The sequence below is a fragment of the Helianthus annuus genome, chromosome 8 (assembly GCF_002127325.2).
Source record: "Helianthus annuus cultivar XRQ/B chromosome 8, HanXRQr2.0-SUNRISE, whole genome shotgun sequence".
Taxonomy (NCBI): Eukaryota; Viridiplantae; Streptophyta; class Magnoliopsida; order Asterales; family Asteraceae; genus Helianthus; species Helianthus annuus.
In genome coordinates this window covers 117,732,935-117,756,322 of record NC_035440.2, presented here as the reverse complement: position 1 = coordinate 117,756,322, position 23,388 = coordinate 117,732,935, and the positions used below count along the sequence as shown (strand labels likewise).

Genomic DNA, 23,388 nt, shown 5'->3' with positions numbered 1-23,388 from the left:
CCGTACCCACTGCTTTGCTATTTGAATGCGGGGGAAACTTGTAGCGCAAGTTAAGAGGCACTGAGATGAGCATGCAAATTGCCTTATTATTATGGGTGCACACATAATAATAATGTGGGGGGCATGTAAGTCCCAGTGAGGCTTAACGAACGTGAGAAGGATCATGCCCTATTATGTGTAAATTTGATAGTTGTAGATTTTAACTTAATACTTGACCTCGTTTTGACCCTTAAGATAGTTCCCTTCTCTTATATAGAATCATGAGTGGACGTGGAGGAGGCCGAGGTGGTGGACGTGGCCACATTGCTATGACGCAGGCCGAACTAACCAACTTGATCAACACTCGCGTAGCTGAAGCCCTAGCGGCTTACCAGGCTGGTACGATATGTGCCAATTATTTTCTATCCTCATGTCGTAAACTCGAATCTTACCTATGCGTTGTACGTTCTTTCGTTTTAGGTCAACCTGCGAATCAAAATAATCCACCTGCTCCACCTGTTTGTACGTTCAAGATGTTCATGGATTGTAAGCCACAGACCTTCAATGGGACTGAAGGGGCTGTAGGACTCCTGCGATGGTTTGAGAAGGCAGAATCGGTATTTGCGATGTGTAACTGTCCTGCTGGGGACAGAGTGAAGTATGCTACGGGCACACTCGAGGATGATGCCCTGACATGGTGGAATACCCAGGTTCAGATGTTGGGTATCGACATGGCAAATGCTACCACTTGGATGACTTTAAGGAGTTGATGAGGGAGGAGTATTGCCCTTGAGATGAGGTACAGAAATTAGAGAATAAGTACTACAATCTGGAAATGCAGGGATCTGAGATTGAAGCATACACGAGGAGGTCCAATGATATATCAACTTTATGCCCTAACTTGTCTCGACCCCCACATCGTTGAATTGAGTTGTATCTTAAGGGCTTAGCACCAGCTGTTAAGGGGTACGTTACTGCTGCAAACATAGACAATCTGCCCCGTATCGTTCGTTTGGCACATAAGATTACTGACCAAGAGGTCGAACGTGGCAACCTGCCGCCACGTGTTTCTGCTACTACTTCGACTGCTACAGCTACCACACCTGCCAGTGATAACAAGCGCAAGTGGAACGACACTAATAAAGCAACCAGTGCAAGTCAAACTCAGAAAAGGCCTGATAACAGCAACAACCGTAGTTTCAGTCAGTCTTCTTCAGTTAATCAAGGCCAGGGCAGCAATCAGAATCAGGGTTCTTATGTGGGAAAGAAGTCACAGTGCAACAAGTGTGGCTATCATCACTACGGGCAGTGTGTTCGGACTTGTCGTAGATGCGAGAAGGTGGGCCATGAGGCCAAAGACTGTAGAGCCCCGCAGCCAAAACAACAGCAATAGTAGAATCAGCAGCACCAGCGACAGCAAAGGCAACAACCACAGCAGAATCAGGGTGTTAAGAAAGGGTGTTTCCAGTGCGGGGATGAGGGCCACTTCAAGCGGGATTGCCCTCAGCTGAATCAGAATGCCAATAATGACAACAATGTTGGGAACAATAACAACATGAACAACAACAATGGGGGCAATGGGGGAAATGGTGCACACGGGAGGGTGTTCACTATTGGCGCTGGGGAAGCTAGGAATGATGGCAATGTAGTGACTGGTACGTTTTCTATAAATGATTTATTTGCTTCTGTTCTATTCGACTCTGGTGCCGATTGGAGTTATGTGTCTTGGAGTTCAGTCGTCAGTTAGGGCTGACTCCCACACCTCTTGTAAATAAGCATGTAGTAGAATTAGCTGATGGTAATTCGATAGAGGCTTCTCATGTTCTGTTTGGTTGTAAACTCGATCTCCTGGGTCAAGTGTTCGACATTGACCTACTCCCTGTTACTCTTGGAAGTTTTGACGTAGTCGTTGGCATGGATTGGCTGTCCAAGCACCAGGCGGAAATTCTTTGCAAGGAGAAAATCGTGCGTATTCCTCTCCCTAGCGGAGAATCCTTATCGGTTCAGGGTCATCATAGTGGTGTCATGGTTGGTATTATCTCGGCCATGAAGGCTCAGAAGTGTTTACGTAAGGGCTACCCTGCTCTTTTAGCTCTTGTTTCTAACTCGCAGTCTGATGAGAGAAGGATCGAGGATCTTCCAGTGGTTCGTGAATTTCCCGATGTATTTCCTGAAGAACTCCCTGGTTTACCTCCACATCGTCAGGTGGAATTTCAGATCGACCTTGCGCCAGGAGCAGCCCCGATTGCTCATGCTCCTTATCGTCTTGCGCTAGGAGAGTTATAGGAGTTGTCGAATCAACTCCAAGAGCTGTTGGATAGGGGTTTTATCCGACCTAGCTCTTCTCCTTGGGGAGCCCTAGTACTGTTTGTGAAGAAGAAGGATGGGTCCTTTCGGATGTGCATAGATTATCGTGAGCTTAACAAGTTGACAATCAAGAATCGCTACCCTTTACCGCACATTGACGACTTGTTTGACCAGTTGCAAGGGTCAAGTTTTTATTCTAAGATCGACTTAAGATCGGGCTATCATCAGGTACGAGTCAGGGAGGAGGATGTACCTAAGACAGCTTTTCGAACGCGGTATGGGCACTACGAGTTTTTGGTTATGCCGTTTGGAATGACTAACGCACCCGCGGTCTTCATGGATCTTATGAACCGCGTGTGCAAACCGTATCTCGACGACTTCGTTATTGTTTTCATCGATGACATCTTGATCTACTCCAAGAGCGAGGAGGACCATGAGCGACATCTACGTCTTATCTTGGAACTCCTGAGGAAGGAGCAGCTTTACGCGAAGTTTTCTAAGTGTGAATTCTGGATTCGAGAAGTACACTTTCTTGGGCATATTGTTAATGAAAAGGGGATACACGTGGATCCTGCTAAGATCGATGCTATTAGGAATTGGGTGGCACCAAAGAATCCTTCGGAGGTGCGACAATTTCTCGGTCTTGCAGGGTACTATCGTCGGTTTATTCAGGATTTCTCAAAAATCGCTCAACCTCTCACTTCCTTGACGCATAAGAACGTAGTTTATTCCTGGGGAACTAAGCAGGATTATGCTTTCCAGCTTTTGAAGCAGAAACTATGTAGCCCACCGATTTTATCTCTACCTGAGGGTACCGAGGATTTTGTGGTTTATTGTGATGCATCAATTCAGGGTCTCGGTTGCGTGTTGATGCAGCGCGATAAAGTGATTGCATATGCTTCTCGACAGTTGAAGGTGCACGAGAAAAATTATACGACTCATGACTTGGAGTTAGGAGCTGTGGTTTTCGCATTGATGATCTGGAGGCACTATCTGTACGGTACCAAATGCACCATCTACACCTGTAACGCCCTGCGTTTTCAAACTTCCTACATTTAGAAACCTTACGTGAAATTCTATCTTTGGAAATCTTGTCTTCTTATAACCATTCTTTCATCGTAATCGTTGTAAAATACGGAACTTGCTTCGTAAATAAAACTTGTACATTACACTTTTTACCTAGTTAAATCATGTTTTATTTCATATTTTACCTTGTTACAAGTTAGGGGAAACATTGTTGCATATTATTACACAACTTAATTAACAAAATTACTCATTATAATGTTTTAAAAAAATAAAAAATAAATAAAGAAATATGGCAGCCCAATTCAGCAAAATTCAGCCCCATATAGTTGGGTTTTGTGGGCTAGTTTCAAGGTGTAACCCCTTCTAAACACTTCCAAAGCACAACCCATTGAAACCCTAATCCTTCCCCCTATAAATACCACTTATAACCAGCCTCCCTACCACTTTTGCAACCCTAAAAACTCACAAAACATCCACCAAACCGTAGCTGAAAGCAAGGGTTCGAGTAGATTGACACCCCTTCACGAAAATGAGCATAACTCACTCAATTCTTATCCGATTCACTCGATTCTTTTTCCTACTTGCTTGTATAATCATGGGGTTCGATTCCTAGACTTCTCCTTGGAGAAATCAGACCTGGAAATGCCCCGAAATAGTCCATAAACTTTCTGTTTGTTTTTATGTTCATCAAAAACTTGTTTAAACCTATGCAACTTGTGTCTAACACATCTCATACCTATGTCCTAATGCTTACAACTTATCCCATGGTTGGTTAAGCTTAAAAACAAGGTTGAGACATTTAAAATCAGAGGATTAAACCTCATAAACTTGGTGTTTTGTTTAGGGTTTTTAACCCACAAGTCATGTCAAACTTTGTCTTTGATACATGAGTGATTATGGAACAACTTGGGTTGTCCAAACATACAATCCTCACATGATTTGATGATTTCTCTTAGTTAGTGTGTATATTTCTTATTCTTTATTGTATGTTCATGACCCTCCTTGGTTGTTTTTTTTACATCAAGTGTAGTGGTGAACACATAGAGGTGCCTAAATGGAAGACTTGATCTTCCTACCTCCTACATGACTTCTATGACATTTAGAGGTACCAAAATGAAGATTTTAATCTTCTACCTCATGCTTGAACTATTGGACATATATTATATAACCTAAATATATTATTCGAATAATCGAATCTTTGATGATGAACTAGTGTTCATATGTCGGGGTAGTAGATTACATCATCCTAGACTATGATAACTTGTCACGATTCTAATGGAACCTTGTTCCATGAAAACATCTAAACTCCTTCGAGTTTCCTAGTGTCAAGAACAAGCATCATATGTACTAAATGATTATTTTCCATGTTATTCTCATATCTTATTTTTATGTTGTTTTAAACACCGAATCTCGACTCTAAACATACTTGAACCTTAACCCTTATACATTCGGACTCTAAATCTCTACTCGTCAACAATTGGATAATCGGAAAACATATGCAAACTTTGTGAGTATACTCGTATTCCCCCTTTTTACTTTTAACACTTTTGGGGTGTAACATGTTTACCTATTGAAACTTACACATGAACTTTTGTCTAAACACACGAACATTCCTATAACAATGCTTGTATATGTGATGGCTTGATACTTTAAATTTGGGTGATTCTTATGTGTTGAACTTATCATTAACTTCGTACGAGCCAAACCTTGACATATGTAGCGCTATAGGATTAACGACCCGCCTCTACTGAAACTTTGGTTATGTCATGAGCAAGTTGCGTTTTCTTGGTTTGATATGTTAGACACATGCCATATTTAATGTTTATCTTGAATCACATGCTTGCTATGAGGAATTGTTCACACTTTTATCTTATGCTATGTATGTACCAAACTTGTATACTCGCCTTTGCTTTTGCATTGAACTTTATTTTAAACATGTTACAGGTTGAGGATGATGATGCTATGAAAAGAAGTAGCGTTGATGCCTAGATACACATATAGACGTTTAGGTTTAATATGTTGTATCAATTTTGATTATGTTGTTATGTATTTCCTTTGAACTTGTTGTTATTTGTATTTCTTGTATTGTTGACAATTTACTTATGAAATGAAACCGGTTTATTAAATATCGTCACAAATAGCGTTATGAAGTCTCTTGCAATCTTCACACTTCGTCTCATCCCGATGTTTCCGCCATTGGTTGGGGTGTGACAACACCGATCACAGAAGCCTTCAGCATATCTACAACCAGAAAGAATTGAATATGCGGCAACGGCGATGGATAGAGCTTTTGAACGATTATGATTGCGCTATCAAGTATCATCCAGGTAAAGCTAATGTGGTAGCTGATGCACTTAGCCGAAAGGAGACGAAGCCTAAACGTGTTCGCGCATTACAACTCACTATTCATTTTAATCTACCTGATAAGATTCGTACGGCTCAGACTGAGGCATTGAGGGAAGAAAACATTGAAGCTGAGGGTTTGCGAGGTATGAAAAAGCAGCTCGAGCAGAGATCTGATGGCATCTATTATATTATGGAAAGAGTATGGATTCCTCTGTTTGGTGATCTCAGAGAACTTGTGATGGATGAAGCGCACAAGTCACGATACTCTATTCATCCGGGATCGGATAAGATGTATCAGGACCTTAAAGTTTTGTATTGGTGGCCGAACATGAAAGCTATCATCGCCACATACGTGAGTAAATGCTTGACTTGTGCTAAAGTCAAAGCCGAGCATCAGAAGCCCTCGGGTCTACTTCAGCAGCCAAAGATACCCACGTGGAAGTGGGAGCAGATCGCCATGGATTTTGTTACAGGGTTACCGAGGACTCAGGCTAGAAACAATACTATATGGGTGATTGTTGACTGTCTCACGAAGTCAGCGCATTTTCTGGCAATCAAGGAAACAGATAAGTTTTCACAGCTGGCAGCAGTTTATCTTAAGGAGGTGGTTTCTAGGCACGGGGTGCCAACTTCTATCATTTCAGATCAAAATCCGCGTTTCACTTCTGAATTGTGGCAGTCAATGCATAAATCGTTCGGTTCACAACTCGATATGAGTACCGCTTATCACCCACAGATGGATGGTCAGAGTGAGCACACCATTCAGACACTTGAGGACATGCTGCGGGCATGTGTTATTGACTTTGGCAAGAGCTGGGGGAAACATCTGCCGTTGATAGAGTTCTCCTACAACAACAGCTACCACACTAGTATTCAGGCGGCTCCGTTCGAAGCATTATACGGGCGGAAATGCCGTTCTCCTCTCTGTTGGGCCGAGGTGGGTGATAGCCAGATCACAGGTCCTGAGCTTGTTCTTGAAACATCAGAAATGATTGTTCAGATCAGGAATCGTATGGCAGCGGCGCGTGACCGTCAGAAAAGCTACGCTGACAAGCGTAGGAAACCGTTAGAGTTTGCAGTGGGTGACCGTGTTATGTTGAAAGTGTCGCCGTGGAAGGGTGTTGTACGCTTCGGGAAGCGTGGCAAGCTTAATCCGTGTTATGTTGGGCCATTTAAAATCCTGGAGCGGATCGGTAAAGTCGCTTACAAGCTCGAGTTACCTGCTGAGTTGGGTAATGTTCAAGATGTCTTCCACGTTTCGCAGTTGAAGAAGTTTTTGTCTGATGAAACACTGGTTGTGCCGTTTCAAGAGTTAAAGATCGATGACAAGTTGCAATTTGTCGAAGAGCCTATTGAGATCATGGATCGGGAGGTCAAAGTGCCTAAACATAGTCGTATTTCAATTTTGAGAGTTCGTTGGAACTCAAGGCGTGGACCGGAGTTCACGTGGGAGCGAGAAGATCAGATGAAGCTCAAGTATCCACATTTATTCCCAAAGGACAAGTCTAGTGAATTTCTGGACGAAATTCCCAATCAAGTTGGGGATGATGTGGCACCTGAGGAAAATCCGCAACAATCTTGATTTCTCATTTCACTCTTTCGTGCTTACTTGTCAAATTTCGGGACGAAATTTCTTTCAAGTTGGGGATGATGTGGCAACCCGAACTTTCGAGGAAGGTTAGTAACGTGTAATCTTGTGATCGTAAACTCATTAAACTTAAACGTTTGATGACCCGATTAGATAATTTATTTGAAACGGTTAGGTCGTGTACATGTTGGGCCTGATAACTATACTTTGCAAATAACTCACCATATCGGCCCAAATGGAACTCCTGAGCCTAACCCGAAGTAAACTGGTGATTGGCCCATTTGATTTAATTATGACTGCCCTAAACTTGTGTCACATATATGAAAATGGCTAGTGTTTAATTGCAAATTCAAAACAAGGTATTAGGGGGATCTTGGCCCAAGCTTAGAGACTCAGGCCCATTCCGGTCTTATGGTAACCGACCCACTTAGGTTTAGTTGGTATATTACTAGGATGCTACGTAAATTTAATTATATCTCCCACACATATCATCATACACCTCAAAATAATACATTACAACAAACCCTACCCCCCCCCCCTCTTCCCTGATTTGCGGTGCACGGCAACAGTTGAACGCCCCCATCGTGATCATCATCATCATTATATTTTCAGCATCCTATAATTCGGTTAATATGATTAATTATTCTAGTAATATGTTTGTTGTTGTTGTGACCATGAATCGTTATTTATGTTTCTTGAGATTAATGTTGCGTTGCATGAATAATGGATATCACTAAACTGTTTAGTGTGGCGTACTGGTCGAATCGTGTATGATAGTTAAGATACTTATGTTAGAGAATTTGTTATGATGATGATCTTGCTCCATACGCATAATATGTTCGACAACCCTTGCATGACTAGATTGTTTGATGATATTTGATGAATATGTGTGACTTGTTAGATGAATGCATCATGTGGATAAACTTGCAGCCCACTACATAAAGTGGTCCAATAATAACTTGAATGCATTAATAAGGTGTCGGCCATTGTTATTGGTTTAATAATAGTAATGATGTTGTGAACTATTGGATAATGAGTAGGGTCCATGAGAAGTTTTGAGTGATAATTTATCCAAACATTACTTGATAATGGTGGTATAACATGAATCGATGAATGTGACTGCATGTTGTAATGATTTTTATTCGGTTTATGGGGACTGCGATTATTAGGGTTATTGAACTTGGTTATACATTGTTAATTGATTTGGTTAGAAACTGTTGACCCCATGAACTCGATGAAACAATGGAGAAGTTTCATTATGCACAACCCTCGATGAAAGGTCAGAGATGCGACGAAAGGTGCCCGACGAAAGAAGGACTTTCGTCGACTGGATCTCATGACGAAGCTTGGCGTTTCGTCAGCCGGGCTGTTATTAGGCCTGGACTGAACTTCTTGACTGGGCTCCTCACACTATTGTTTGTATAATCGTTTGGGGCCCTTAGCTTATGTGAACTTGTACTAGTAGGAGTAATGTCGTAACTGTCAACCCATGTTTGGTATTGGCCAGTAAACGAACAGTATGATGTGTGTTAATTACTGTATTGCATGAACGAATGATTAGACGTGCATGTTATTATGTGGTGGTACTTGTGTAATATAAATAGAGGATATATGGTTTATGGATTACTAAACTAATCGATACCGGTAACCAGTGTCGGAAGCATGATTTTCTTATGATGAACAACTCATTTAACTGTCAAAGTGTTATTACGAAACGTGCATATGAATAGTGAACTTATCTGTTACGTGTATCTATGCGATGACCCTTACTACGAATACACACTATGAACATACGTAAACAAAGTGAACGTAAACTGATTTCGTGTACATGAACATCATAGGCGGTGACTGTTTAAGTGTGATCAAGTAATAAATCAAACCGAGCAAACCAAGGTGAGTTCACTGCTCTTTTTCGAAGCATGCATCCCGGGGAGGGAAATCGCGTAACGTTCCGGCGAGGAACGTCAGGTTTTTGGGATGTTTGTTATTATTCTCAGTTTCTATCGCATAAGACCCCTTACATCTACCGACAGTTGCCGGGGAGGCAACGAGGTTATTAGTTGATAGCGCTATTAGGTTTGGCACCCTCACACCGTACCGGGGAGGACGGGCATGAACTAATTTCCTTAAAGCATGACCAATGTTTTGATAGAGACATTGGGGTTGGGCAAACACATCTTGGAGCAATTTCGGTAATCGAGTTAATGACAACATCAAATCAAATCAAATTGTTAAACTGTTTTACACATGTATCTGGTAACTAAACTCGGTAACAAAACCTTGAACTCACCAGCGTTGTCTGACACACTTGTTTGCATGCTTGAAGGTCGTTAGCTGGTTGCATTGGAACTTGCTGTCTGGAGTAGGTCGACTGGGGGAATTAATGCTATTGATTTCTTGATACTATTGGTTTTTAAACTATTTAACTTTGTTTGATTTTGCTTCCGCTGAATACTTTGGTTTTCTTTTGAACTTGGATGGTGTTTTATTACTAATCAAGAAGTTTATTTCAGATTCATGTATGGGTTCTATGTAATTAGTGGCTCATTGCTGGTACGTCACATGCCTAACAGGGACACTCCCTAAGTGGTATTTTGGGGGTGTGACATGAGGTCAGTAATCTGGTATGGGACCGGGTTTGGAATTTTTTTTTTGGGTTAGCGACGGATTTAGGATTTAATGATATATCCATTTACCCGACTCGATTATCCGATAAAGTGTACTCATCTATCCGATTGTATACCTGATATAATTTATTTTATTTTTTACATATGCATATGTATATGTATGATACATATCAATTGTTGGCATATACTAGTTTTGTCATCTGTGCATTTGAATATTTTTCTATACATTTTTATATTTTATTTACGTAGTTTCTTTGATATAGATTTTAGTGATAATGTACACATAATAGATTAGTAGTTACCATAAATATACCTAACGGGTTTTGGGTGGGGTATATTCGGCGTATAATTTTTTAAATTAACAGGTTTACCCAATATATGTGGTTATACGTGAAACCCGACGGATAATTACTCAATCGAAACCCGACGGGTTTTGGAACAAAGTTATCTAATCGGGTTTGGGGTTGGGACTACCTAAACCCGTCCCATTACCATCGATGTTTAACTGAAATGTGGAATTTTGGTAGTTTTAGGACACCCTCTAAAAGAACGTTCAAACACAAAGAACATAAAGTGCAAATTAGTCTTCAAGTTATAAACGAACGACTTGACAATAACACCCTTATGTGACTTGCACGTGAGGGAATTTAACCAGAAAATCTAACTAGGTTTGGAGGCAAGGACACTGCCTGATGATATGTGTTAACTTAAAGGATAACCAGTATAATATTTGTAGTTAAAGGACACCGCCAGAAAGAATGTTCAAACATAAAGGACGTAAAGTGTAATTTAGCCAAAAACAAATTTATTATTATCTTTAACACTATAAATTACCACCATTTTATCTAGTTTTTTACACCAAGCTATAACTATTCTACACAGTTTTTCAACTCTACAACCAACATAATGAAACATGACCTTATTTTTCCACCTCCGTCATCGTCAGATGAATACGGGTTATGTCTTCTAGTGGGTTCAAATTTCTTGCCAAAGATGTCGTTGTTGTATTCGAAGTTGAAGACATTGCACAATCAAAAAATAAATATGTGCCAGGGGATGGTGTAAAGACTCTTGAGGTTCTAATGGAAGACCACTTCATCAATAATCCAAATACGATGAACATATGTTTCCAAAGAGATATCGATTGTCCAAGATATTATTTATAGAAGTTGTTGAGGATCTATATGAAAAATTTGATTGGTTTCAAGAAGGGATAGACGGGATGAAGAAAAGGAGTTTCACAACATTACAGAAATACAAATTGTCGGTTAAACAACTTATTACCGGTAGTGTTTTCGCCGAGTACGATGAATATTCAGTGATGTCTCCTAGGATGTCAAGAGAAAGCCTAGAATTTTTTTTAATGCCATTATTGTTTTATATGGTAAAGAATTTTTTTGTCAACCAACTAACCACGACATTGCATTTTTGTACAACACACGTGAAGCTTTGGAGAATGTGCCCGACAAGTTTATGAGGCTAATATATGAGGGGTGATCACAACACCCAATGATCATGCTTGGAGCGGTGGCGTTAAATGATTTGTGGATTTGGCATGTGTATGTTGGACTTGTCGATTCAAACAACAACACCAATGTTCTCTATCAATCTCCACTATTGACTAACAAGATGCTTGGAATCGCACAAAAGCGTTCATTTCACGTTAACGGCTGAGAATACAAACGTGGCTACTATCTTGCCGATAAGATTTACTCTACTTGGTCTAAGTTTATGAAGGTGTTCTCATATCTAACTAATCCAGGAAAATAAAGTTCAAGAAGGTGTAAAATTATGTAAGAAAAGATGTGGAACGAGATTTTAGTGTTTTAACATCTAAATTAGGCTATGATACAAGGACACGCCCGAACTCGTAAGCACAAGATAATGAATGTGATGTATGCATGCATTCAATATAATATTAAAGATGACATGAATGCGATACGGCCGGTGTCATCATGGATCCATCGACCATAGTACTTGTTAACGATAATATACTTATGAAGTTGTGGAATTCATTTACACATTTTAGACTTCGATATGATCTTGTGGAATACATTGCAACTCTAAACATCTTGGATCGGATCGAAGAGTAGTTAAATTTTATTCCTTCTTTCTATATTTATTTATTTTTAATTGAAGATAGTGTCTTTTAATTGTTTTATGTTTTTAACTTTTTATTTAAATTAATAAAATTGTGCTTTTTGTTGTTAAGTACATAATTAAAATGGGTTATTATTAGAGAGCTCCTTTTGATTTTGATTGGTTTTGAATCATTTAGCTCAAATTAAGGTGACAATGGTACTTTTTTAGTTCATTTTGGTTCACATGAAATGCAAAGTGTACCCTTCACCCTAAGTAATTGATGAATAGATGTGAAAATTAATTTATTGCTGATGTGTTTAGTGAAGAATGATGGATACATACATATCAAATGTAGATGTTATAAAATAATGTGTGTAGGTCCCTATCACACGTGGATAGATACGAGATTGACTAATCAACCAAGGGTGCGGAATTCCCATGATAGATCACACGAACACAGAAACTAGTTTGTAAGATGAATAACACGAACAATCACTTTCAAACCGTCTTCTATTGATTATCCAACAAGAAAGTTTACAATCAACTCAAGACACAGAAATCTCTCAGCCTCTCTCTATAGACTTCTCACTCAATCTCACAGCCACTCTCTGTGTAATTGAAACTCTGCAAAACATGTTTATACTACATGTTTGCATACTGGGCTTTGGACTGGGCTAAGCCATTATCCAAGCCCAAGACTAAACAAGATGTTGTCACATTCCGGATTTGTCATTGGTTCCGGATTTGAAGATCTGAACTTAATCATTCTAGACTTGAACTTACCTTTCGAATTTTGATATTGTTCATGATAAATATATTCCGTTTTTAATTGTTCCGAATTTGAGGTTCAGGATTTGTCACTTCTGGATTTAAACTAATCTCATATGGATCGATACGAGATTGACTAATCAACCAAGGGTGCGGAATCCCCTTGATAGATCACACGAACACAGAAGCTAGTTTGTAAGATGAATAACAGGAACAATCACTTTAAACCGTCTTCATTGATTATCCAACAAGAATGTTTATAATCAATTCAAGACACAGAAATCTCTCAGCCTCTCTCTGTAGATTTCTCACTCAATCTCACAACCATTTTTTGTTTAATTGAAACTCTGAGGATTAACCAAAACCCTAATACAAAACATGTTTATACTACATGTTTGCATATTGGGCTTTAGACTGGGCTAGGCCATTCTCCAAGCCCATTACAAATCTAAACAAGCTAAACACAAATGATAAGCCCAATAAAAAATATCAAAAGACTAAACTATTAAACTATTGAGTTGTTGTCACAAAATATGCACCAATAAACTCCCCATTGACAATAGCTTCATAGTGTAACTTTGTCTTCAAACATCTTGCAATTTGTTGGTCTTTGGATACCTTCAGCTACACAAAGATTCTAAACATCAACAAACTCCCCTTTAGAAAATGCTTCCAATCTCCTAAAACTTTATTAATTGTAGTTCAATGAGCTAGCAATCTCTAATTAGACAAACTATCTGCAACTCTACCATATCTTTGTGCAATGTAGTAGAAGGATCGTACCATCTATCTTCATAAATTATGCACTCCACTCTCAATCTGCACTTCACTTGAATTCTGCACTTCATTTTGATAACAACATCAATCTGTTTAGAAACACAAGCAAGTATCTCAAAAAACCATTAGCCTTTTTCACATTCAAGATAAACCAATATTTTATCTTAGTCTGCAAAAACAACAACCTGTCAGTTCAAAATGAGAGACCTTTTAAAAAGAAAATCTTTTTGGTATTTTTGGTATTTTTCAAAACAAACTAAACAAACTGAAAAATATATACAATACATCTTTTTGTGAGAATTATGTGCAAGAAGATCATATCAGCAAAGTCAAACTATTTCACCCTTCTAGATAATTCTTTATTTAATATACGTGAAACGCATTCCAAGACGATTACCAGTATTGTTTATCCACTTAAACAAAATCCATGAATATTTCAAGCTCCATTACCTTCTGATATGATTAAGGTTAAATTATACTGATGTACTAGTGTGTCCCACTTCAGGACATATCCCCGCGATCAAGGTATGCACAAAGCTTCCTCGTAGTAGGTGAGTATACCAAATTCATCCTTTGTGTTTTCCAATGTTAGAACTTTGCTGATCAGGTCAGTACTTTCGTACAACAACTAGACCAATACCCAACGAGAGTAAGGCAAATACCAAAATTCGGTAAGATTTATGCTTTTTGCACATTGAATGACTCTCTAGGAGAGCTTCTTCAATTTCTGAGGTTTTGGCATTTTATCTCTTTTAAGATATGATGTTGTTCTTAGGTCAGCATATATCTTAATGCAGCAGAAGGACAAACCTGATATCCGCGAATGAAATAACAGTATAAAGACTAAAACCTCGGATTTTGGGAATCTCTCAATGTAAGATTTAAGGTTATAAAACCTTATGCCACTGATGTGTTACCCATTTGGTACACCATTCGTTAGGTTTATATCACATTGGTAAGTTGATTAGTTCACGCTTTTTGCCTACTGGTACATCATATAATGGATCTACTATCACACTTGAGCAATTTAATTCCTATTTCAGTGTGATAGTCTAACTCGCTGATGTATTATCATTTCTTCTTTTTCGCACCATGATATCTCATTTTTTTAATTTTTTTTTATTTTTCAATGTTTTTGGATTTTTTAAAATTATAACTTACTCCCCCTAAATCATGCACTATCTAAACTCTTTTTGGCTTAGGGAAATTTCTCCCATTAAATTTGTTGTTTTATGGAGTAAGTTGTAAAAAATAAATTAAAACTAAAATTTAAACATAAATAGACTCCCACTTCAACCTGAAAAAAAGTATTTCGATTTTGAAGTTTAGAATAATCATAACAATCACTAAAGTAAATAATTCATTACCAATTTTAACCTATTATTCACCACAGATGCTATACAGGATTAACCATTGTTGAACACATCAACAGTCCTTCTTGGTCATCCTGCACGTACTCAACAACTCAGTTAGACATAAGAACCCAAACCTTACGGTTTTGGGTTGACCATAAACATCCACGTAAGATAATTCTGTCCAATATCCATCACACCCTACTTATGTCTTGGATGTCTTCCTTGTTGTTGAACAAGATTTATAATTTCCACCAGCTCTTTGATCGCAAGAGTTCCAATAAACTCTCGGATTTTCCGACTTTTGAAAATTATTATCTAGAAACCTTCTTCTCCCATTATCATAACCTAAACTTTGAAAAAAATTGGATTATTTTGAACATTTGAGTTACTAAAACCCCTATATTCGTTTCTTCTTTGAGAATTTCGATTATCAGAAGTCTGGTATCGGTTTTGATATCCAAAATTTTTACTTTGTGACTGATTTGATTGACCATTAAAATGATTTTTTTTTGTAAAATTGCTTCTTGGTCTATCAAATCTTCCTGATGTTGAAAGTGTAGGTTGAATTCTAGGTTGATTTGTCTGACAACTTGGTTTGACATTATTATTTGAGCCAACTTGATTCCCATCCTTAACCTCAACCCCAACATACACTTGCTTACCCTTCTTAAAAGGACAACAACTAGCCACATGTCCTTTGTTGTGACATTTAAAACAAGACCTTTTCTTGAAAAAAAAAATCTTTTTGTTAGATCCCTTTTTAAATATTTTGACATTTTTGTCTTTTGTATCCTCATCCAATTTATGAGGTGTACTGTTAGACCCGACAGATTATTTCAAAGCAACTGGACTATCAGGTATGTCAACAGTTTTCGGATCCACTACAGCTGGTGTAGTAGGCACAAAATCTGTTAGCTCATTTTCATTTGGTAAAAAGGAGTAGTCTTGATCCTCAGAGGGTGAAGTTTTAACAAACCCCACTCCTGTCTTATCATTACTCTTTTTCAAATTTTGTTGAATTTGAGTCCTGACTATCAAAGATCTTTTAAATTTGGATAACATTCCATGAAGTTCAACAATTTTGGCTTGTGCATCAACCAATTCTGTGCACTTTTCCGAAAACTCGTTAGTCTTATCCTTCACAGTTTCACGCGCCAAATCAATGATCTATAACAGTTCATTGACTTTTCTTGTTAAACTGCTGATTTCTTGAAAATTTGATTTTATTTTATTTAAACAAATTGACTCCCTTCTTTTTTTATCAAAATAGCATTTAACTCTTTTAACTTCTCTAGATTAGCTAACAAAATTTTGTTTTATTCTGATAACCTATCCACTTTTCCTTTTAGTTCAGTGGAATTATAACAATCATCACTTGCAGAATCTAATTTTACATGTACCTCTGCTGTAAGCTCATCTGCATCTCTGACTTCCATAGTCTCCTTATCAATTTCCTTACTTTTTCTACCTCAACAGTTGTTTCTCCAATCTTCACAGCTGCAATCTCAGCTACACATGCTTGATTGCATGTACTCTGTGTAACACCCATACTAATTTAACGTTAATATATATATTTTAAAGTAAGCATTTTATGAGAAAATGCCACTTATCAAAAACTTTTACTTCTTGAGTGTTTACACATGTTCACAACATTCTAAAACATAGTTCTAAAAGTCTACATATTCCACTTTTTCCAAAACAAATCTAGATAATTACAGAAGCTTCAAAAGTTCGTGTTCAGTTCTTCAAACATGCTTGATCGCCATCCGGAATGTCTCCAATATCACCTAAGGTCAAAACCAATTCAAATGTTAGTTTTGACAATGTTAAAGAGGGTATAAACAAGTTTCATGTGTCAATAAACAAAAAAAATAAAATTTTCCCGGTTCAAGGAGGCGTCGCGTGACGCCAAGGGCCTAGGCGTCACGCCTAGCCCTGTTTTTCACAGAATGTTTGCTCAGTTGTTGCTGCACATACCCAGCTTCATGTTTATTTAAATCCCAACTTAAAATGGCCAAAACTTATGATCCGTAAGTCCGTTTTTAGTGATTCTTTTTCCTACACGACCGTATTTAAATTACCGACGTGTCTACCATAATTGTTATCCCTAAAATTTGGTTTACGGGCTTAGTCATTAAATCTCTATTTAGATATTCGACCCACTATATTTACTCAACTTTACTACCATACAATAGCAACCTTGAGGTGTTTTCACCCAACATCCGGGGCTTAGCATCACTCGCATTTCCTTACCAATTCCATGGTTTAATGCTCTTGTGATTGATGTCGCCATTGCTAACTAATTAGACACCAATATTACAATTTACACTATTATTCGACCCATTGGCTCATCTTGTGGAAAAATCCTCCAATGTGATGACTACCAAACGGTTCCTTATCAATTTAACTCTATTAATTCAAGTAACAATCATGGTCACTATTGTCATGATTCCTCTTATAACATCTATTTAACCCGTTTGACTATCTAGTGAAAACCATCACTTTATTAGCAAGTCCAACCCAATTCCAAGTCTTTATTTTGACCCGTTTGATGTTCGAGTGAACTACGCCACTTTAGAATGCATCAAACGCATCCTTCACACTACGTTTCTATCTATGCATCTATCAAGGTTATTATATCAAAATTGGATGTACGGGCTGAAAATCTATAAATGCCTTATGCATTTATTTGACCCGTTTAGCTTCTTCGATAACTTAACCACTAACAAATTATATGTCCGCAAGACGTATTTACCCCACATCCGGGTCTTATGATCACCGGTGTTTCATTACCAAATCTATGGTTTCACGCTCTTGTGATCCCTTATTGCCAAATGCTATCTTAAACAAACTTTTCCTACTTACTAAACAATTATTCGACCCGTTTGGCTCATTTATGGAATCCTCCATTTCTAATGACTACCAAACGCTTTCTAATCTAATTTTAACTCACTAAATCAAGTAGTGAACATTGTCACTTCAACTAGAACCAATCTTTATTCTAACCAATATTTAATCCGTTTCTTTATCTAGTGAATTTACATCACTCTATTATTATTCCAACGTGACTATTTACGCTATATTATCAACCAACGTATCTAATTAGCTACTTTGACTTGTTTGGTTTGTCGAGTGATTTCCATCACTTCTTAGATTTACCAAAGGACTACGATTTCACTATTTCAACATCATACCTATTTCAATTATTTCTTTTGACCCGTTTGGTTTGTCGAGTGAGTTTCATCACTTCTTAGATTTACCAAACGCAACCATTTTCGCTATAACAACATTAAACATATTTACAACTAAGCTTATCTACATAAATGTAACGAGACGACAAGTCGCGTACCTTTATAGCACCCTCTTCAAACGCGTATCTCCACCGGCTTGTCCACTTGACGATCCGGATTCCTTACCTAAAGAGTTCAATTCAACATGTTTAGAACTCTTTTCTTAGCATATATCGCATAGTTTGCCGAAACTTTACAATTATGTATTTTAGCTCAAATTTCAGTTTTTAAGCCTTCTTTGAGGCATTTTTACATACACCTTAAGGGCATAATTTCTCAAAACTTATAATCATGTTCATGGCTTGTTATTTAGCCAATATTAGCATCTACTAAGCATGTGCATATAAATTTTCACATTATCAATATCTGAATTTACTTCCTAGAATTCAAATTATAGTAGAACAACAATCAAATTCTAGTGTTTTACATGCTCCTACAAAACCCACTTATCACCTTCAATGGTGATTATGGAATTCACTAGAATTAATCATGATTTCAACATATAATTGTCTAGGGTTCACTCCTAGACACTATATTGTTCCTATCCCATCCATATAACATTCATGCAACAACAAATTTTGAATTCTCTAAATTCATCCAGAAATTTAAGTAGAGATTTCCTATAAAATTTGCATACCTTATGATCCCTTTGATGAGGAGATCACGAAACTAGGCTCTGATTTCGCTTTGGAACTGATTTAATCCTTCAATTTGAATGATTTGTAAGAACTAGGGTTTGGGGAATGAACTCTTGGTCGCCCCCTTCTATTTGATCGACCAGACACACAAATTTTTGTGTGTTTGGTGTTTAAACTTTGTTTTTAATATTATTAGTTTTGGTTTTTAACACCTTTAGTCCCTCCATTATCATTAGGTTCTTTATTTAAGGTGTTTTAACTTTCTAGCAAGTAATTTACAAGTCCCATGACTAACTGAGTTATTTATTCCCAGTTAGCTTGTTCTTGTTTATTTTATACTTTATAATTCTAGTACAAAGTTTTATATTTCCGGGGTGTTACAAGTCCATCCTCCTTAAAAAGGGTTTCGTCCCCGAAACCTCCTTTAAGTAGGCCTTTGGTTTAGACCTATCCATCATAGTTTCGTTTTTCAAGGCATTCTTTCTTTTCCGACATAAGGTTTTTATTCATATTGACATGTTCGTCTTTTAGGCATATGTCCTATTGGACCGTAACCTTTTATCATCCATTTCCTATCTTTGTCGCCTATTTGACCAGGTTGCCTTTTGACCATCCAGTCACTGAGCCCGTCAGCATACTTACTTGACGCTAGTCTTATATTGACAAGCGCTCTACATAGGTCACAACGTTATTTAGACTACAACTTGTTTTATTGCCTAAACTAATTGGTCACCATTTTACCTCATACCTCGTCATTCGGGTATGCAATATTGCCGTCATCGGCCCTTTGCGTGCTTATAATTTCATATCTAGTCATTCACACCATATCGTGATTACATTCTATATTACTTTTTGTGTCCGTGATCACATCACGTCATGTTTAGTTTTACATCGGCTTTTCATTATCAAATTCTTCTTTCTAACGTATCGCATTATGTCTTACACCTATTTGTGTTAAGACCTATATCCTTTATTGTTAACTATTTCCTAATTTGTCTCATAATATTCATATTCGTTAAACGTTGTCTCTCACTAAAACTGAATTTTAGTTTAACGTTTATCTCTTCAACTTATGTTAATTACTCATATCCATGTATTAACGACGAGAATTTATTCTTTTCCGCTATTATATTACGTGGGGGATCGTAACAAGTCCTCATGCTTAACCCCAAGTGACCTGTAGGTTCCTTCACTTTGCCTCGTAGGCTATTTTATTGGAACTTCACCTTTTTAAGGTGAGACCCAATAGTTTGTTTCTTTGTATTTGTGACCCGAGGGTCATTTTGGCCCCGCAGATCTTTATATTGTTTATAACCCGGAGGTTATGGTGATCCCGTAGATCATCTTCTACTCGTGTCTTTATTTAATTGTGTGTGTGTGTATATATATATATATATATATATATATATATACATATGGCGTCAAGGCACTCCCTTTTTTTATGTTTAGAATAATTTATTTTCACTTTTGAAATTCATTTGACCTTGACCGTAGCCTAAGGCTATACTCATTTTCTTTCGGATTATCTTTCCGACTCTATGACTTCTTGCGTCGTTTTTGCGTCAGTTTATCCAACTCATTCCGTTATTTGGTTTATGCCCCTATTTCCTTTCAACCCGTTACCCGGGTTCTTTATCATAATGTTTTTAACACTTCTGTTTCACTGGTTTGCATTTTCCTTTCTATAATCTTTTACGACCTATTACGTAGATTCACTAATATTTCGCACTTTCACTATTCGGTTTGCGCTCACTTGAAATATCAAGTACTATACTTTTTTTAAGCCCGTCCAACATTGGAATAGTTGAACACCACTATCGAAATTTCTGTTTTGCAGAATTTCATCGTCTTTTAGTCATAACTCTTAATCTGAGTCTTTTGACTTTTAATCTGCATCACCGTCTCTTTTATCAATGTCTCGAGGGTTTATTTCTTAGGCCTTGTTTGGTAAAACCATTGCTATCGTTATATAGCTCTTGGGGTTTACCCGTTTTCGTTCTAACACTTCTAATATGTTTATTTTATTAATCCGTTATTCTACTACACTTATCAATGTGATTATCGTTCTACCTCATACGGGTTTGATTAATAATATGTTACTTGGATGGTTACTCATACCCAAGCTTCTAAATTCGCATTTGACGATACTTTCTTATTCGTAGTGGCGAATAATATGTATCGTTTATTTGGTTTTCCTTGAGGGTATTTTCTGCCCAAGTCTTAATTTCTCATTCTTAGCCTCAATCCATTGTCTAATTGTTGCCCAATGTTATCTTAATGAAATTTTAATACGTGTATACGCAATACTCACCCCAATGGGCTTTCTCTCAACTCGTTAACCTTCTTTCTTTGCCGTCATTATGGTGACTTATAGCCTTTCCTTTATTCCGGGTTAAACGGCTTCTATAGCCTATCCGATTTTCCATAGATTCTTTCGTGCATCTCTATTGGTGCACTACATCTGTCGACTTCGTCTTATATCGAGTCTTAGATTGCATTGTATAGATTAGGGCACGTTTTACGAGGAAATAGGAAGTCTTAGTGTTTTAGCATGCTGATTTCGCTCATAGGGTATTAGGTAGTGATTTCGCTTATGTGGTCATGTTCTGATTTCGCTTATGAGGTCATGAGCTGATTTCTCTCATGTGGACATGTGGTCATTGGGGCGAAATCAGGAGCCCTATATATAGGTATCATGAGCGAAATCAGTAGTAGAGTTGTACGATTTCCATACCGAAGTGCTGCCGGTGTCAAGACTGACTGTAATTGCTTTCAATCAATACCATCAGTAGTTAAAGTGAAGAATCATCTGTTTCTAGCTTTGTTTCTTGTTATTCTGCACCTGAAACAGAGTAGAACGCCTCTGAACGACTCATTCGGGTCAGGTCACCGATCCTACAAGTGGTATCAGAGCTCAGGAGGAGGAGTTCTGCAGAGATTAGCTGAAATTCATCTTGTTTTCTTACTTCTACACCTTCTTTCTTCACCAGAACGAGATTTAACGGTCAAAATCTGCTCAATTTTTTCACATACGATAGGAAATTGGACATAGACAAATCCCTGAAAGTTTGAGATCTAAATTCGGACTAAAAATGGACTAAAATTGGACCCGAGTTAATTTCGCTTATATGGACACCTGGTGATTTCGCTTATAGTACACATCAGATTTCGCTCCAGTAGACAAGTTGTGAGGGATTTCGCTCCAATGACTTCTGATTTCGCTCATGTGACATATTGACTAGAGGTTTCGCTCCAAGGTCACTCTGAGATTTCGCTCCAGGCTACCCATCATCAGATTTCGCTAATTAGTACATTCTAATATCGCTCCAACGTACTTTGGGATTTCGCTTCAAAGGGATTATCTGTTGATTTCGCTCATAAGCCACTGATTTTGAAATACGTGATAAGTCATCATGGATACTGAGTTCTATAACGCGTTTGCAACACCGTCTGGTCCAGCTGCCATTGTTCAAGCCATGAGTTTGGAAAATGAGACGGGAACCACCCAAAAGCCCCCGAAATTGATGAGTATTGAAGAATACTATGGGTGGAAAGACAGACTCGAGAACTGGGTTCAGGCAAACCATCTTAGGTCGTGGGAATGTATACTGAAGAAATATGTGTTGCCTCGAACAGATTTGCGGGTTCTTAAAGAGTTATTAGAGTTTACTGATCAAGAACGGGTCATGTATAAAGCCGAAAAGATGATGATTAGTCTTCTTCAACAAGCTATCAAAGAAGACATCTTTATATTGCTTCAGCACGACAAAACTGCAAAATCAATCTGGGATGCACTTAAAGTCAAATTTGAGGGTAGTGAGAACATGATAAAGAGAAAGAAGGCGTTGCTCAAGAAAGAGTTTGATCTGTTTAGTAGTTTATCGGGAGAGGACACAAAGAAACTGATTGAGAGATACTACCACCTAGTGCGATCAATGTCAATGCTTAGTATTACAAAAGATCGTGAAGAGTGGGTAGACAAGCTAGCCGATGCATTACCGCAGAAAGAATGGGGAACGTATTTGATGATTTTGAAGAATACGGGTGTTTATGATGGGTTAACGATCTCTCATTTTATTGAAAAAATCGAGAGTCAGGATTTGGAACAGCAAAAGATCGCAAGGATGAACAGTCCGAGTGGTCAACAGGATGTAAAAATGTATTACAAAGGTAGTGTTCCTGTTCCAGAAGCTGAGAGAAGTCTGAAAATCCAGACTGCATTTAGTGCTGGGGATTCAACGGAAAAGGCTGATCAGGGTTCAAACAAAAGCAGCAGTGGATTCTCATCATTTCTAAGTGTCAATCCTAAAGAGTCAAATACAAGCTTTCAGTCTCAAAACACAAAGACAGGAAATGGTTGTGTGATTCAGTGCAACATCGCTCTAAATCTTCCAGAAGGTCAAAGTTTTTCGAAAGAAACTGCTAAAGACCACATGGCTCTACTCGGTTCTGTACTTCTCTCATATGAAGGTCTAGTTGCTGGTCGGATCGAAATCCTATGCTTACCAAAGAGGATTACGATCAAATAGATGCTGAAGAGATGGAACTGATGGACATTAAATGGTGTCTAGCAAGTATTCTCAGACGAGCTGAAAATTTCAAACT

At 37.9% G+C, this 23,388-nt stretch overlaps 1 long non-coding RNA gene across 1 annotated transcript; it reads right to left on the bottom strand.

The window, feature by feature from the left end:
• Positions 1-16,560: 16,560 nt before the first annotated feature.
• Positions 16,561-18,922, bottom strand: LOC110871510. The gene is made up of 3 exons (XR_002553798.2): positions 18,783-18,922; positions 18,205-18,271; positions 16,561-16,642 (listed from the first exon to the last, which is right to left on the bottom strand). It is a non-coding gene; the product is annotated as an uncharacterized LOC110871510 (long non-coding RNA).
• Between the last annotated feature and the right edge of the window lie 4,466 nt (positions 18,923-23,388).